Raw genomic sequence first — 16,554 nt, forward strand, 5'->3', positions numbered from 1 at the left:
ATTTTGACTCAGAAAACTTTAGTTTGGGTTATTTATGTGCCCAAAAATATGATTCCATACGACTGAGAATAAGGATAAGAACTGTAGAACTCCTTAGTATTGGCGTGATGAATGGCAGCTCTCATAAGAAGGAAATAACTGGAATATAATAACAACACAGAGAGAGAACTTGAAAACGTACAGTTACACTATTTATAAATGAGGAAACAGGATATACGATAATTTTATAAATAATTTATTTATTGCTATTTCTCACAGTTTTGCTTCCGCCATTACCTCGTCTCCTACCTTCCAACCTCCACAGAGGCTTTCCTGTGAAACTTGCAAGACTAGCATTCCTAGAAGAAAGAGTATTGCCAAGACATGGCTTAGCCATAGCCTGTGGGGTGTTTCAAATCAGCGCACACTCCACTGCAGAGTGAAAATTTCTTTCTCAAACATTCCACAGGCCTTGGCAAAGTCATTTCCCCACAATATCCGTTCTTCCAGGAGGGCTAGTCGTTCAACTTTCACAAATTCAAATGGCTCCAAGCACTATGGAACTTAAGATCTGAGGTCATCGGTCCCCTAGACTTAGAACTGCTTAAACCTAAATAACCTAAGGACATCACACACATCCATGCCCGAGGCAGGATTCGAACCTGCGACCGTAGCAGCAGCGGTGTTCCGGACTGAAGCGCCTAGAACCGCTCGGCCACAGTGGCCGGCGCACAGCGCGAAGAGGTATTTTATAATATGCAGTGCTGGCGCAAGCTATCATGTCCATAACCTAGACTGCCCTCTGCAAAAATGTCACAATGTGTGCCGAATTTTTTTTTTTCTCATCGACGAACACACCTGGATAGCTTCATACATTATTTCTTTTTATTGAAATGCCATGCTACCTAACAGCATGGCTTTTGGTTACAGCGAGGCTACCTGTAAGCTGCGGGTAAGTAACTTTTTCAGCTATTCGTAATTTATTGTCCACAAACCATTGTTTCATCTGCGTGAAAGTCTCATTTGCTCTCTCCGCTCTGGAGTCAGCAGACACTACAAAAAGAAAACGTCATCATTTCAGAAATCTGTTTTGTCGACTGAATTAACTTCATCTAATAAACCAAAGATAGGTTCTATCGTTTGGTCTCAGAATACAGGTACGTATATTACTCCTAAGGACAGCATTTTGTGCGTGTCTTGATCACCTTAAGCTTACACCGTAAAGTGAGCCGTTTATTTGTTCAGCCTCTTACGACGATCCATCAACGTGACATAACGCTCTCAACTGAGTGTGATGTAAATTAATATTCAGTGCGAACGCGTTTTTGCGAATCTCTCCTCTGTATTATCACAGACTGTATGAAACTATCCCTGTGTTACCACAGATTGCACGCAACTGCCCCTGTGTTCCCATAGATTGCAGGTAACTGTCTATTTGTAGTGGAATAGAAGGACGTGTGAGGGACTATTTGTGCCTTGCTGCAGCGAACCAAAACACTGAACTTCTGAAGTGTCTTCAAGTGATGCTCTCGTCCCTGCACAGAAGTAGCACTTAGGTGATGAGTCCGTTGTTCTTTCAGTGAGGCTGTAAATGAATTACTAGTCAACTGGCTAAGGCTCACTACGCTATCAAATGAAAATACAAAGTTTATCGAGATGCCAGTGGCTTTTTTTAGTGACATTTTCATCAGAGTGTGCCACAAACTGATCAAAAAAAGTTGTAGTTTATCCATATAGTTCACTAAAAAAATTATCGTAAACTTTAAACATTGTAGGAATTGCGACCACAAATTAAATTGTACTTCTTAAGCTGCAGTGGATACACCGGTTCCCGTGAGATCACCGAAGTTAAGCGCTGTCGGGCGTGACCGGTACTTGGATGGGTGACCATCCAGGCCGCCATGCGCTGTTGCCATTCTTCGGGTACACTGAGCCTCATGATGCCAATTGAGGAGCTATTCGATCGAATAGTAGCGACTCCGGTCACAGAAAACCATCATAACCGCCGGGAGAGCGGTGTGCTGACCACACGCCCATCCCATCCGCATCCTCACCTGAGGATGACACGGCGGTCGGATGGTCCCGATGGGCCACTTGTGGCCTGAAGACGGAGTGCCTTTTCTTAAGCTCTATTCCTCCCTTCTTTTCTCGCATCGACATCTATTCGAACTATCTGACGTGTAGCTGGTCGCCCCATATCACGGAGCCACTGTAGTGACTGGAGTGTGGAACAGCACTACCAAATTAATCAGTACAATGTACATCAACATTCATTTCTTGCAACATACACAAACCATAACATCCAGTTTAAGATGGATATTAAAATGGATCTTTCCAGGATGAGACCAATACACAATAGAGTCACTTCCCAGAAGTAAGCGCCGACCAGAGTTAAGGCCGTTACCAACATCGCTGAGAGCTATCAGCTGCGGCGGCTGCTATCCTCGTGGACTACGTACTCTAGACTGCTGACTCCAGACTGGGAGTTCCTCTCTTCAGGCTGCTGCTAACACTCCTACTTCATACGAAACACTCACAGACTAGATACGAACTGCAACTAACTCACTGGGGCACGAGTTAAATAGCCGAGCGAATTGATACTAGGAATCTGCAAGCCGAGGGATGGGCGCTGCGCGATAAAGTGTGTCCCACTCGTTGGCTTCTCAGACGTGGCGATGTCGTCCCTCCGCCCGACTGCTGAATGCGATGAGGCGTGCAAAGCAGTGCGGCTGCCATTGGTCGCATCTGTGGAAAACCGCCGAAGTACAAGCAGCGCTGGCTTTGCCTTGATGTGGGCAAAGCCTGCACGCCGGCCTGATGGACGGGCAGACTACCCGGCAGGGATAGTGGTGTGGAACACAACACTCATGTATGGCACCTCGTCTAGAATTTATTGTACAGCCCTTGTATAGAAATGAACTGGACAGCCCGAATCATTTTGCTGGGCGTACATTCAGAGGGATTCTCAAACCACATGAACGGATTTCTCTTCACTACGTTATTCAAATGTTATTAAAATATATACTACTGGCCATTAAAATTGCTACACCACGAAGATGACGTGCTACAGAAGCAAAATTTAACCGACAGGAAGAAGATGGTGTGATATCCAAATGATTAGCTTTTCAGAGCATTCACACAAGGTTGGCGCTGGTGGCGACACCTACAATGTGCTGACATGAGGAAAGTTTCCAACCGATTTCTCATACACAAACAGCAGTTGACCGGCGTTGCCTGGAGAAACGTTGTTGTGATGCCTCGTGTGAGGAGGATAAATGCGTACCATCACGTTTCCGACTTTGATAAACGTCGGATTGTAGCCCATCGCGATTGCGGTTTATCGGATCGCGACATTACTGCTCGCGTTGATCGAGATCCAATGACTGTTAGCAGAATATGGAATCGATGGGTTCAGGAGGGTAACACGGAACGCCGTGCTGGATCCCAACGGCCTCGTATCACTAGCAGTCGAGATGACAGGCATCTTATCCGCATGGCTGTAACGGATCGTGCAGCCATGTCTCGATCCCTGAGTTGTATGAACCCTAATCCACTTTCCGATGTCGTGCGTCAGCTAATGTATTTTCTCTCAACTGAGAAGTGTGGGGCTGACTTTTCTCGCTCCCACGAGATGTTACATTCTGGAAAAGTTTTCAAGGATATTGTAGAGTGATTTAGAAACCCAGAGAACTTTAAAAACTCGTGTACATTGCTGACGATTATACAAGGTGTTCGAAAACTATTCGTTTAAATTGATACTAAAGGTAGAGAACATCAAAACAAATACATTTAGTTACGGTATATATATACTTCCTGGCGACAATTTCTGATGCTACGGACGATTTATACAGAAGATAGTTTGGTATGATAATTAAAGCAGTAACATTCACAGAAAGCGCACGAAAGTGCACCCATTTTCCTGTATGCACGGAGTACATCGTCGGATAATTGACTGTCGTATTGTTCGAAATTACTGGCATGCATCCAGTGGTACCATCAGCGACGGCAATTCTAGCGACGAGGTGTTCTTCAATTTCCATATCGGTTTCATACTCCATATGCACCATTTGTTTCTTATGTCCAAAGAGTAATAAGCCTGACACATGAATTCAGATGACGTGGGTGGCCAGGTCACGTGGCCACCTAGGCCGATCCATCGATTCCGAAAGGTAGCTATTAGACGATTCCTCACGGCAATGCTGAAATAGGCTGGTGCCCCATAATGTTGAAGTTCATCCTTTGTCTAATGTTCAGAGGTACATCCTCCAACAGTTTTAGGAAAATATATTGCATGAAGATGCGATATCTCCGTCTGTTGAGTCGGAATGTAAGAATGTATGGTCCATTCAACCACCAAGAATGCCGTCCCAAATATTAACCTCTATGTACTTGGAGAAATGCATGATACACACTGTGCTACCTTACAATATATTTATTCACTACCGGTTTTGAGCAATATTGACAGTGCTAGCACGAAAATAGAAATAAGAGTGAAGACTGTGGATATCAACACAAATTACATTTTTATCGGAATTATTAGTCGGAAAAATTAAATATACTTATGAAAAATATCTATTGTGACAACTTCACATGCCGCACATGCTATTTAAACAGAAAAGTATACTCCATTATTGACATGAAAACGTTAAAATCATACTTAACGCCATATTACCGGCTCAAGCAAACAGAAAACGTTGAAGACAAGACAACATGTAACAGCAGTAAGTACACAGTACCATTGCTCAGGCACAACAACACCGAGTAGGTTAACACACAAGGTTTGATCAAAGAAGCTACAAGCCAAATTCAAACATAAGGACAAAGAACAAGTTCACAATCACAGAGAGATACATATGCACCCAAATTGCAATAAACCAAATAGAACAAAAGAAGGTACAAATGTGTAAAAATATATATTTTTCTCAGTACATTTTCTTTTCTTTTTCATCTTTTTTTAAAAATAATTTGTTTCCTTCTTATTATGGTTATTTTTTTATTTTCTTCTTCACTTCTTTTCAATACAATGTTATGTAATATAATAGTCACATGATACTATTACAATGTTACATGATATAATGTCACATGATAAAACAAACCAACAGTTTTGTGAAAACCACCAGATACAAAAACGTACAGAGACACATACAATAATATGGAATACAACAGTCACGTGATACTGTTGCAGTATGACATGGTACTACAATGCCACTTGATAGAAACAAACTGACCATTTGGTAAGAATTACACCATATAAAAATGTACATAGTTATGTAATACTGAACAGTTACATTAGGCGATCCAACTATCATGAATCATTCAGACTGGCAGTAGCAAAACAACTCAAACTCAAAATCATGTCAGAGGTCTGATGATACAAATAGTGTAACCAAATGAAGAACAGCATTCTGCATGTAATGTTATGTAATGCAGTAATAGCATGATACCATTAAAAAAATACAGTTACGTTACAATATCTTAAGAAACCAACGATTTGGTGAGAACACCATTATAAAAAATTAATATATACATGTAATGTTGAAACATTACAAGACGCAAGACCACTAAAAACAGAACATAAAAACCATACAACAACCGAAACAATTCCAATGTCAAGTCCATATCAGAAGTTCAGGGATAAACACAGTGTAAGCAATTGGGACAACCAACACTACAATCACTCATAATAGTGTCATACGAAACTGTAATTATTCATATTCTTACAACATGTGTGACCTACTGTTCATAACTAACCAATTTTATTAAACTAATTTACCAGTAACTTGAACCTGGTATATGCCTAATAGACTTTATATTATCCATCAGCATCTAATATGTACACATATGTTATCATATCCAAACGACCCAACTGTGAAGTTATTCCTACTTCATAAAACTCAAAGAGTTTAAAAAGAGGGGGAAGGGGTCAGAGATATAAGTAAAGTATACTCTACATCTCCACGGCCTATCCCATGGTGTACACACATATTACTTAATATTTATACTATGTGTGTGGATACATTTTTGTAGGTGGTTCTAACGGCAAATGCAAGATACATATTAAAAGTAGCTAAACATTTCTACATCACGGAATTGTAAAATTGTAAAAATGGTGGGAGAGACGTGAGACATATAAAACCCACGTATCAAAGGCGTCAGCAACAGCATATATATTTGGGGGGGGGGGGGGATGTCCACGGTATGAGACGTTAAGAACACAACTAGGAACTATGGTTTAACCACATTAAGTAACTTACAAAAAATGGTTCAAATGGCTCTGAGCACTATGGGACTTAACATCTATGGTCATCAGTCCCCTAGAACTTAGAACTACTTAAACCTAACTAACTCAAGGACATCACACAACACCCAGTCATCACGAGGCAGAGAAAATCCCTGACCCCGCCAGGAATCGAACCCGGGAACCCGGGCGTGGGAAGCGAGAACGCTACCGCACGACCACGAGCTGCGGACTAAGTAACTTAAAAACACTGTATACCGATAGGTAATCATTAAACACTGGTGTCCAAAATTAAAGCAACAAATGGAAATTTTGAAAGGATGCGTTTATTTTGCCACAAAACAGTATAAACAGAGGATAGTAAAGTAGAATCAATGCAAAGAATTCAGAACGTAAACAACTGCAACGTACATAACGGTAGACAAAAATGTTCTTCGTTTTTTCCAACTTTGCACACACATTCCGGCAACTGGTTAATGTGCTCAATATGGGGTGTGACCACCTGTGGCAGCAATACAGGCCTGACAACGAGGGGGAATACTGTGAATGATGTCATCAATCTCTTGTTGAGGCAATAACGCCCATTCTTCTTGTAGATCTGCTCGCTGTGTTGGAGAGTGGTTGGTGGATGCTGACGTGATGCAAGCCATCTCCCTAGTGTGTCCCAGATATGCTCTATGGGATTCAAATCGGGAGAGCAAGCACGCCACGCCATGCGTGCAGTGTCTTCCGTTTCCCAGAAAACATAAACCATCTGTGCTCTACGAGGTCGAGCATTATCGTCCATCAATACGAAGTCTGGGCCCACTGCATCTCGCTACAAACGCAAACGAGGTGATAAGAACTTGTCACGATACCTGACAGCAGTTAAACCCTGTCGATTCACACGTACAGTTTCATGAATAGAAGTTCGAGTGGCAAACATAATCCCTGCCCACATCATTAGGGATCCTCCACGATCTCGGTCTCTTTCCACCATGTCTGGGTCTCGAAATTGTGTTTCACGTTCCCTCCAGATGCGAATCCATCGAGAATCACTCTGGAGGCTAAATCGGGACTCATCTGAGGATACAACATTGTCCCACTGTTCGACTGGCCAGATGGCATGTTGTTGACTCCACTCAACACGTTCCCTTCTGTGAAGACGCGTCAAAGGTATACAGTAGGTCTCCGACAGTAAAGGCCACTCTGCCGAAACTTCTGTGCACCGTTTGCCTCGATACAACACGTCCAGTGGATGCTGCGAGCTCACATGCTCGTCGCCGCGCAGTACTAAGGCGGTACTATCGTGTCCTTACAGCCAATGAAGGTCCTCTCTTCTGAAGCCACACGTGCTCGGCCCTGCCCTGGTATTCGGGATACAGTTTTGGTCTCTATAAACTGCCGTCACATCCAAGAAACAACAGTGTGATTTACACTAAGCCATCGGACCACATGAGTTTGTGACTGTCCAGCTTCCGTTCTTTATAAATTTGGAAATTTGTAGTAAGTTCTATGGGACCAAACTGCTAAGGTCATCGGTCCCTAGGCTGACACACTACTTAATCTAACTTAAACTAACTTACGCTAACGACAACACACACACCCATGCCCAAGGGAGAATTTGAACCTTCGATGGGGGGAGCCGTGCGAACCGTGGCAAGGCGCCCTAGACCGTAGGGCTACCCCGCACAGCCTCCGTTCTTTCTATGGCCTTCGACTACAGAGAGTCTCGTGTACTAGAACCGTGTATTTTGCGTATGTCCACTCTATAATTAGTTATGGCATATCCTTCTGGGGATCAACAGAGCAGAACAGTCAAACAATGTTTAAGTTTCAAAAAAGGGCCGAACAGTAGCAATAGATCCCACTGCACGCAGTTAGTCAAATCTCTGGGTATATTGACAATTCCGTGTGAATACATTTTGCAGACAGTAAGGGATCACCAATTTAGTACTGGAGGGCTACTGGTGTTACAGAAGAATGCTGAAGATTAGATGGGTAGATCACATAACTAATGAGGATGTATTGAATAGAATTGGGGAGAAGAGGAGTTTGTGGCACAACTTGACTAGAAGAAGGTAGGACATGTTCTGAGGCATCAAGGAATGACCAATTTAGCATTGGAGGGCAGCGTGGAGGGTAAAAATCGTAAAGGGAGACCAAGAGATGAATACACTAAGCAGATTCAGAAGGATGTAGGCTGCGGTAGGTACTGGGAGATGAAGAGGCTTGCACAGGATAGAGTAGCATGGAGAGCTTCATCAAACCAGTCTCAGGACTGAAGACCACCACAACAACAACAACAACAACAATATACATAAAAAACACATTGACCATTTTCCGATAAACAGTTCCATACATGCCCATGAAACCAGACACAGACAACACTTACACCTCTATCGAGAAAACAAATCAAAAACACAAAGTAGCATGTTATATAATGGAATTAAATTGTTCAACAATTTTCCACAAGGGATCAAAGACATAAGCGAAGTAGATAACTTCAGGAAATCACAAAAAAAATCTCTTCGAAAAGTGTTTTTGTACTATCAAGGATTGCTTGGAATGACGTAAATATATAGATATATGTAAAAATTATTAACTGTGTTATTAAGTAGTTTAACAATGTATCTTTATGTTACAATATTGCCGGCCGGAGTGGCCGAGTGGTTCTAGGCGCTACAGTCTGGAACCGCGCGATCGCTACGGTCCCAGGTTCGAATCCTGTCTCGGGCATGGATGTTTTTGATGTCCTTAGGTTAGTTAGGTTTAAGTAGTTCTAAGTTCTAGGGGACTGATGACTTCAGAATTTAAGTCCCATAGTGCTCAGAGCCATTTGAACCATTTGTTACAATATTCATTAATTACAATTGTAATAATTATAAATTTTGTGTACCTATTGTATATACTAATGTTGACGACAACCATACAATCCTGACTGTCTACTTATGGATACATAAGTAAAATAAATGAATCTTCTCTGTGCCATACTTCACCATCTGCGACTCTGTACACAGTGATTGTGGGTGTGGGACTAGCCGGCAAACTACCTCGTTTTATAGATGATCTGACATCGGGATGGCATGGTTGTCCATTGACTGGAATGCCATCTTCCATGCAGAAAAAGACCGTATGGACATCTGGTTGACAGCTTGTATGATTATATCGTGAATTAGACACAGGGCGGGGAAACAACCATTTGTTGCTTTAATTTTGGACACCAGTCTAATTTTGCCAATTGAAACACCATAAAAAACGTTGGATGACAATAAAAAATACATATCATTAATATGAGGTATTACTTACATTACTCATTAATAGCTATTTATGCAAAGTTACACTGCCAAAACTATTTTGATCGAAACATGTATAGAGGGTGAAAGAGTGGGAGGGGGAGAATGTAAACTGAATAAACTTTTGAATATATCAAATCAGTTTGTTCATTAAGAAATCAAGCTTCTAACAGGTTCATGTTACCACCTTTACCTACTCTGTTTAATATTTCCATTTTCGCTGCATTGTTACGTAAAGTGTACTTGTTTTCTCTCATGCGGGTGCCTGTTACCTTTTGAAATGATAAAATTATATTTATTCTTTTAAAAAACTGTTTAATTTTCTCAGAGACCTAACAACAGTAAGGAAGAAATGCATATTTGGGATTTGTTTCTCATTTACTTTTCCCTAGGTAATTTCAAAGTAATCAGTTTTTTCCTTCTCTTTTAATTTGTTATTGTATAAGCTCATTACAGCCTGTGGATCAAATTCATTTCTATAAAGTATATATTTCAATGTGTTACGTCCTTTTCCAAAATTGTGTTCTGATAGCGGTAGCCTAATCATCCTGTAGAGCATTAAATGGAAAAAAGTATGCTTGTACTTTCCTGGGTAACATGAGTTATTATTAATGATATTATCTCTAATAGTGTCCTTTTTGTAAATACCGATGCTATGTCGACCCTCATATTTTACCACCCTAAGGTCCAGCCTGAGATCTTTTCCGTCCATCTTTAGTTCTTCCGCCCATGCATCCTCTTAACATACCCATACCATCTTAATCTCTTTTTTCCTATTTATTCTCTCATACTTTCTAGTGGGATGTGGAAACCCGCCTAAAAGCCGCATCCAGGCTGGGCGGCACACCAGCCCTTGTCGCTAATTCACCAGGGGATTCGAACCGGGGCGGGCGAGCCTACCCTAGTCTAGGAAGCAACGCAATATCGCTCTCGGCTAACCTGGCGGGTTTGCTGGTGAACAGATAATTCTAAATAATGTTGAAAGTAAACTACAAACCGAACTTATTGTGACAATACTATAATATGAAGATCTATACTGACAAGACAGTAGTAACAGCATTTAGAGGAGTTGGACATGATCAAAAGCTGTCATTTATTGCAACGTTGCAGAAGATGAAAAGTTTTAATTATCTTGGATATCAATACATTATCTAATATGCGGGATGGACCTCCTTGTACAATACTCCGGAGGTAAAGCTTCCCCTCAATAGGATCTCCAGGAGGGGAATACAACGAGGACTCCAGAGATTAAGGCAAATGGAAAAGGAAGGAAGGAGAAGAAGAAGGAAGACTTATTGACGATTGGGACTTGGCTTGTTTTAAACCTTCTCCAGGAAGGGAAATTAGAAAACTCCAAACATGAAATGACAAGAAACAAATGGGATGTACTCTGAATGTGTGAGGTGAGATGGGGAGATTGTGGAGAACTAGAAAGTGACGACTTCCGGTTGTACTATTCAGGTGAAGATAAAAATGGAATGTATGGGGTTGGAATTTTGATAGGTAAAAGACTGAAGGGCAAGGTTATCAAGGTTGAATATGTTAGTGGAAGAATAATGATGATGAGACTGAAAGGGAAAAAGAAAGACTTAGTTATCATCCAGGTCTATGTGCCAACAAGTAATCGTTCAGATGAAGAGGTAGTAGAATGTTATGAGATGATAGGAAACTTAGCAGAGAGGGAGAGAGAGAAAAGAAATTCATATGTTGTTATAATGGGTGACTGGAATGCGGCAGTTTTTGAAGGACCAGAAGGAAAACCTCTGGGATAATTTGGACTGGGAGAAAAAAATGGGAGAGGGCAAAAGATTGTTGGAACACTGCAATGAAAATATCATGGTAGTTGGAAATACTCTATTTGATAACCACAAAAGAGGATAGTATACTTGGATATCTCGATTTGACAACAAAAGATACCAAATTGATTACATAATGATACAACAAAGATACCGAAATTGCCTAAAGGGTGTCAAAAGCTATCCAGGGGCAGATATTTATTCAGATCATATATTAGTAGTTGCTGAGTTTCTAGTTAAATTGAAAAGAACATGGAAAGGACAGAAGAAAGAGCACATTAACTTTGAGAAACTGAAAGACAAAGGTAATTGTGAAAAATTAGAGAATGCACATTGTGAAACCATGATGCAAGGACAGGAAGCGAAATGCACAGAAGGAAGATGTGGTCGTTTTAAAAATGGAAAAATGGGATCAAAAAGGCAGCTAAGGAAACGTTTGGAGACAAGGAAAGGAAAAAAGTAAAGAAAGAATGGGTAATACCAGATATGATAACCAAGATGGATGATCGCAGGAAATGGAAAAACTGTAAACACAGAAGAAGGGAAGCGCATCTACAGGAGGTTAAATAATGAATTAAGAAGCGAGACAGAAAAAGCCAACGAGAAATGGATGACTGAAAAATGTGACAAGATAGAGAAATTAGAGAAAGAAGGGAAATATGATTTGATGTACAAAGAAGCAATGGATATTACATTCAAAGAAAAGAGAAACAACAATGGACTAAAGGAAGTAGAGGCAGCAGACGATAAAATGGTGAGGAACCCCAAGAAATAATGAGAAGATGGGAAGAATATATAGAATGGCTATACGCTGCAGACAGCCGACCAAATGAAGACCTTGGGATAGAAGAAGAAGATAAAGTTGCGGATGATGACAAAGGAAATGCAATACTAACTAGTGAGATTGAAGAATCTATGAAGGACATGAAAAATGGAAAGGCAATGGGAATTGATGAGATTCCTGCAGAACTGTTAAAGTCATTGGAAAAAGAAGGGAAAGGGGAGTTTATTGAATTGTGTAATCAAATATATATGACAGGAAAATGGCCAAAGGACTTTACAGAAAGTACCTTAATACCTGCAGAAAAGAAAAAGAACAGCAAAAAGTGTGAGGAATATAGATCAGTGATCCTGATATCGATTGCAGCCAAAGTCTTGCTGAGGTCGCTCAACAGAAGGCTACATAGGAAGCTAAATTGCGTAATAGAAGATGAACAATATGGTTTCAGAGGAGGAGTGGGAACTAGAGATGTCACTGGGCTACTGAGAGTGATAGGAGAGGGGTACATGGAGAAGAAAAGGAAGGTGTATATTGTGTTCATTGTTCTTGAAAAGGCTTTTGACTGTGTCAGATGGGACAAACTGTTGGAAATCCTAAGGAAACATGGAGTTGACTGGAGGGATAGACGGCTAATTAGAAATTTACATTTGAACCAGAGAGCAAGAGTAAGAGTAGGAGGTGTGATGAGTGAAGGAATAGGACTGGGAAGAAGTGTAAGACAAGGTTGTTGTTTATCACCAGCACTGTTCAGTATATATCTGAAGGAAATTATTAGTGAAAGTTTTGATGGAAGGAGAGGAGCTTGTAATTGGGGGGGGAGGGGGATGGAAGGAGAGGAGCTTGTAATTGGGGGGGGGGGGGGTCGGAGAGAGGAGTGTATAAGATTTGCAGATGACATGGTTGTGGTGACAGAGAGTGCAAGGGAGATGGAACAAATGTTAGATGATCTAAATACAAAATTAGAAGAATCTGGAATGACGATTAACAAGAAGAAAAAGAAAAGCATTGTAATTGGAGGAAAAGGGAGAAAATGCCGTATGAAAATAGGGGGGAGAGGGAATAGAGCAAGTGAATAACTTCAATTAATTGGGAAGTGTAATGATGGATGATACGTATTGCTCAACAGAAATTAGGAACAGAATTTCAATGGCAATAGAAGGTTTCAAGAGGAAACAGCAATTACTTTGTGGACCACTAAACAAAGATCTGAGGAAAAGACTTGCCAAAGGTTACATCTGGAGCGTTGCACTATACGGTGCGGAGACGTGGACATTGAGGAAGGAAGATGAAAGAAGATTGGAGGCACTAGAGATGTGGATATGGAGAAGGATGGAAAAAGTGAAATGGGAAGACCGAGTAAGGAATGAAGAAATATTACGAAGAGTTGGAGAAGAAAGAAACATGCTGAATGTTATCACAAAGAGAAAACGGAGCTGGATTAGAAATTGTTTGAGAGACTGTTTATTGAAGGAAGGAATAAAAGGAATGGTGGCGGGAAAAATGGGAAGAGGAAAAAGAAGATGTCGAATTCTGGACAATATAAAAGGAGACAAATATTCAGAAATGAAAAGACTGGCAACGGACAGACAAAAGTGGAAGAGGCTTAACCCATGACAAGACCCGCCGTAAGGCAGAATACTATACTACTATCTAGAAGATCAAAACGGAGATAAAAAGCTTGTAAAATTCCAATATATGGGTGGCAGTGTAAAAAGACTTAAAAAGTAAGATGTGGAAAGATACTGAAATTACTCTTTATACGACTACAATATAGTAGTTCCTGTACTTCTCTACACCAATTAGACCTGGATCCAAACAGAAAGACAGAGAAATAGATTGATGCATTTGAATAGAGTTTCCTATGAGCTGTGGAAGGATGTGCAAAATTAGATTAAAAAGACCAATAAACGACGTAATGGATGAATAAAAAAAATCAACTGAATTACCATGCTGGAAGAATGCCAGTGCGGCGTCTACAACTACAAGCCGTGAAATGGGTATCATGCGGAACAAGAACACTTGGGTAAAAAACCAGTTAGAGACGGCACAAATGAGACTGTGTCACGAAGACGTGACAGCTGTCACGCCTAATCCCAGAAAGTGAAGAAGATGCCTATGTCCCAGTTTGGTTTTCACTTTGTTGTTCACTACTCAAGCGACTATCACTTTTTCTCGTCACGGATTACGACATACACAGCATCACCTATTATGTCCACTCCTCGTACAAAATCGGTATATTTTCCCCACTCAAACAAAATATGTTCAGGCTTACCAGTCAACAGTTGCCTGCCCGTAATTTTTCTAATTATACATAAATATACAGGATAAGTGTCATCTGCCGTCCAAAATTATACAATTCATTTTGGAGAATTTATATATTTTTGTTGTAGTGCTTCACGGATGTTTGGGGAAGTCCCGCGCACCAGCCTTGCTGTGCTTCTCGCGTCACAGCCACGTTGCCATTCACTAGGCATCCATTCCGTTAGTGTTTCTTGTCAGCGATGTTCTGGTCAGTAACGTTTCGCACTTCTGATAAATTGCTTATACACACCCAAAGACAAGTGCCTATGTACCATATTTCTCTCTCGATTTGTTGTAGCAACAACAGCACACTCCTCCAACAGCCTGGGTAAGTGAAGCACCAATGTTGTGAGTGGCAGAGGGGTGTTAAACTTGGCGGAAGCCAATCTGCGTCTGGGAATTTTGTGTCCACTTGGGCGCAAAGTTGGCGTTCCGAGCTGGAAATGATATAAGACGGAGCCCCCAGGCGAGAGTGTGGGGGAAGGAGGGAAAAGAGATACGCAACAGCAGTACAGCCAATCACAACGGGACCCCAACCCCAAACACGTCGCTGGATGTCAGCCACCGATGGAGGGATGCGGTGGAGAGTGCACAGCCGGGCCGTATTAAGGTCTCCATCCTTTTAGCTTTCCAGAGACGCGCCCTCGTCTTGCTGAGGGGATGTGTATATTCGCTCCTCACGGCGGAATTGGATTCATCCAACAAGATTACCGGTGGCGAAATTCGGAAAATACGTCAGCAACACAGAACAGCCTCACTGCAAAATACGGAGTGGTAGATCTGGTGACCCCGGCATCCCGTACGGTGACAATAATCTGAGAGTTAGGAAAAATCCGGATGAGAGCGAGCAGGATTCGCACAAAGTTAATTATGTATATAGATAGTCCATCAACCTCGGGAATCGAGAATTTAGACGATTTTTGCTTGTTATTGATACCGATACTGGCAAGATATCATGAATGTCTGTATCTTTTGATTGCGTTGATGTAGAAGCTTTAATATTTTACACTGCGAAGGGAACTGATACGTCAGCCCGTTCGTGAGGAAAAGGGGTTTTAACAGACGGACAGGCAGACAGTCAGTTAACGAATGACAACAAAAAATAATTTTCCTTGTGATATAATTACAAATTAACAATTGGACTTTTTCCTTTACTTGTGCTGTGGAAGCTTGCTTCTTGCAAAATTATGTGATTCAAGATGAACGGGAAGAACCATATTCATGAGTGAGTCTTCGAGCATCAAAATATGTAACATAAATGGCCGAATCTTTTGATTGTTTTGACTTAAAACCTTAAATGTTTTGCATCGTAAACGTATCTTAGTACGTGACATAAATTTAGTTTTTTCGCATTTTTTCCTTTGCTCTTACTGTGAAACCTTGTACTTGTCAAATTTCATCATTGTAGGCCAGCGGAGGGTATCGCATAGGTTTTGATGACTGAGTTTCCGAGTATCAAAATATGTGACATGAATTGCCGTATCTTTTGACTGCACTGATTTACAAGCTTTCGTTTATTAGAGCGCCATGGGACTAAAGACCTCAGCATGCTACATAAATTTCAACTTGGCAGTCAATCCGTTCCTAAGGAGAAAAGGTCTTAAGAGACGGACGGACGGACGGTCAAATAACAAATCACAAAAAATTTATTTTCGTGTGATGTAATTACAGATTAACAATTTTCAGATTTTTTTCCTTTGCTTGTACTGTGAAACCTTTTTTCCTGACAAACTTAATTATTCTAGGTCAATAGGAAATACCCTATACGTTTTGATGAGTGAGTTTTCGAGTATCGAAATAAGTGACATAAGAGGTCGCATCTTTTGATTGCACTGACCTACAACCGTCAATTTTTTTACACCACCGAGGGACTGTAGACCTTACCGATTGAGATACGGAATCCCAAACTGCCTAATTTCAGACCAACCATTTCCTTCTGCATACCAGTCGAAGCTCAATGCGATGACTTCACGTCACGGAACGAACTGGTCCAGAGCTAAGTCTGCATGTTAATCAAAAATGGATGACACAAAAATACGGCACAATGTTGATTAGCTGCATTTTACCTCTTCTTATAGACAAATGATTTAGTGGTGTAATAAACAGCAAATAAAGTAATTTAGACATGTGTTTCCTTGGGTTTTGTCGACTGACTTGTTATAGACGTGGTTCTCGAGCGAGACG

This window comes from Schistocerca piceifrons, chromosome 1 (assembly GCF_021461385.2).
Source record: "Schistocerca piceifrons isolate TAMUIC-IGC-003096 chromosome 1, iqSchPice1.1, whole genome shotgun sequence".
Taxonomy (NCBI): Eukaryota; Metazoa; Arthropoda; class Insecta; order Orthoptera; family Acrididae; genus Schistocerca; species Schistocerca piceifrons.